Raw genomic sequence first — 2754 nt, forward strand, 5'->3', positions numbered from 1 at the left:
TGGTCTGCCTGCCTTCATTCTGACCTCCTGTAATCCTTTTTCTGCAGCCAGAGTAAACGTTCTGAAATGCAAATCTGACTGTGCCATTCCCCTGCCTAAAGTGGTCCAGTGACCCCTCATCCCTCCCAGGATAAAGTGCACACCCCTTAGCAGGACACACAAAGCCCCCTCCCACTTCAATTTGGTTCCTGCCAACTTCTAGCACTATGCCCCTCACTCCCCCACCACAACCACACAATTTAATCCACAGCAACATTGCAACTCACTGAGCTAGGACCCTCTACCTGGAGTCCTTCATCACCCCTCTAGGAAGACTTCCTGAACAATACCTGGCTGGATTAGATGCCCTTTCTCTTGGTGCCCAGAGACCCTCCCGCTTATCTCTAGCGCTGGACTAACCACAGCTGTTTTTTGACAAGGGTACCACCCTAATTCAAAGAGGAAAGGATAGTCTTTTCAGTAGGGGGTGCTGGAAAACTGGATATCTACATGAGAGGGGAAAATGAATTTTGATTCTTACCTCACACCACACATAAAAATTCATTGGACTGTATCATAGACCTAAACAAAAACCTGAAAATATACAAATTTAGGAAAAAATCTTTGTGACCTCACATTAAGGTAGGCAAAGATTTCTTAGGACAAAAATGATGACCCATCAAAGAAAAATTCTGATAAATTTGATGAAGTCACCATTAGAAACTTTGGCTCTTTACCGTTAAGAAAAGAAAATGGCAAACCACAGACTGCAATGGACTTTCATGCATTGCTAGTGGTGATATAAAATAGTATAACCACTTTGAAAACCAAGTTGACAGCTTCCTAAGTTAGAAAACCATACAACCAAGCCGTCCCATTCACTTACAGGTATTTTACCCAAGAGAAATGGAAACATACGCCCACATAAAGACTTTATAGGAATGTTCAAGGCATTTTTATTCACATCCCAAAATCAGAAACAACCCAAATGTCCAACAACAACCCAAATGTCCAACAACAACCCAAATGTCCTCCTTTGGGGTCCTGAGAGGATACCTCCCCACCAGCCCAGCTGGGCCTCCTTCAACCCTCACTAATGTCCAAATGGATAAACAGCTTATGGTATATGCATATGAGGTTGAACCATTAAGGTCGTGAACTCATCCTAGAAAAAGTGCTACTGACCTCATTGCTGAATATCACTACGGTCACCTTCGAAGTACTCCTCTTGGGAAGGTATGCACTGATGCCAGTGCCTAGTCCACCCTTCAAAGGAAATTTGGAATTCTTTTTCTGGAATGGCCATCAGAGTTGTCGTCGTATTACCCTTCATGCCCTGAGTGTCATCAAAATATCTTCCTTTCAGTATTTCCCTTATCTTTGGGTAAAGAAAGTGATTAGGGAGCCAGATCAGGTGAGTAGGGAGCGTGTTCCAATACAGACTTCCTGTATGGTTCTATTTATATCAAATTCTAGGAAAGACAAAGTATAGTGAAAGAAATCAGATGAGTGGTTGTCTGAAGCTGGGGAAGAGGGAGGATGAAGGATTGACTGCAAAGGGGCAGAAGGGAACTTTGGGGGGAAATGGAACCGTTCTACACCTTGAACAGTGGTTAGTCTGGTATTTTCATTTGTCAAAAGTCATAGAACTGGTCAACTGTAATTGAAAAATTAAAAGGGGGCGAAGGGCAATAAAAGGTCCAAATTTCCAGGTATAAAACAAATTAGTCATGGGGATGTAATGTACACCATAGGGAAAATATTCAATAATATTGTTGACTATTTAGGTACCAACTTCTTTAGGTACATAAATGTTGAATAACTATGGTGTACACCTGAAACTGATATAATATTGTATGTTAGCTATATTTCTTAATAAAAATCTTTTTTAAAAAGTCATAGAACTGTACATAGTACTTAAAATTTCTGGTATTTACTGTATGTAAATATCTCAATAAAGTGGTTTTGTTTTGTTGGATTTTTTTAATGTGATGGCTGCTGTGAAGCATGAAGGAGAACACAAGTGAAGGAATTATGCTGAAGACCTTCCAAAAAACATTTACTTCATTTGGGAGAGAGGGAGGCTCTCCTGTGCCACATCAGCCTCACCAAGAGGTTTAGTAAAATAGTCCCCCGCCAGGGGGCAGTGTCGCTGTCAGCCGGCCACCACTTTCGCACTATCAGCCCTCAGGCGTGCGCAGGGACCCGGAGGGACCCGGGAGGCGCCCATCCCTATCAGTTGCGCGCGGAGCTCCGCCCTCCAACCCCCGGGTAGGGTGCGCTCACCCCACCGTGGAACCAGGAGAAGGAGGACTGGTTCCAGCGCCGCGTCCTGCGCCCTTCGCCTAGCCCCGCCGCCTCCGAGGGCCTGGCGTGGGACAAGGGCTCCCGGGCACACAGCCCCTGCAGTCGGGCAGCCTTGGGCCAGTCACCTCTCCCCTACTTGCAGGATGCAGAAGTGAAGCGGTGCCTGTCGCGGGACTGTTTCCAGCACGAAATGCGCTGCGGCGGGCGGCAGAGGGGGTGTAACAGAACCTGCCTCGCTGGCTCTGCTCCTCAAACAAGGCCCGCAGAAAGACTTACTGGCGCCACCGTCCTCCCTGACCTTCTTCCATTCAATAAAGCAAGTTATCTGAGCCGTAGTAAATGCTCACCCACACAGAACTCAAAAGTTTGATTTTTAATGACAAAATAAACGTGGTCTCGATTGTTTGATTAGCCCTCGTGCTAAAAAGGCGATTCACCAGTTGTGGCTCGCCAGGGAAGGGGCTGCTA

Source organism: Rhinolophus sinicus, chromosome 17 (genome assembly GCF_057876585.1).
Source record: "Rhinolophus sinicus isolate RSI-liver-muscle chromosome 17, RSI-T2T, whole genome shotgun sequence".
Lineage (NCBI taxonomy): Eukaryota > Metazoa > Chordata > Mammalia > Chiroptera > Rhinolophidae > Rhinolophus > Rhinolophus sinicus.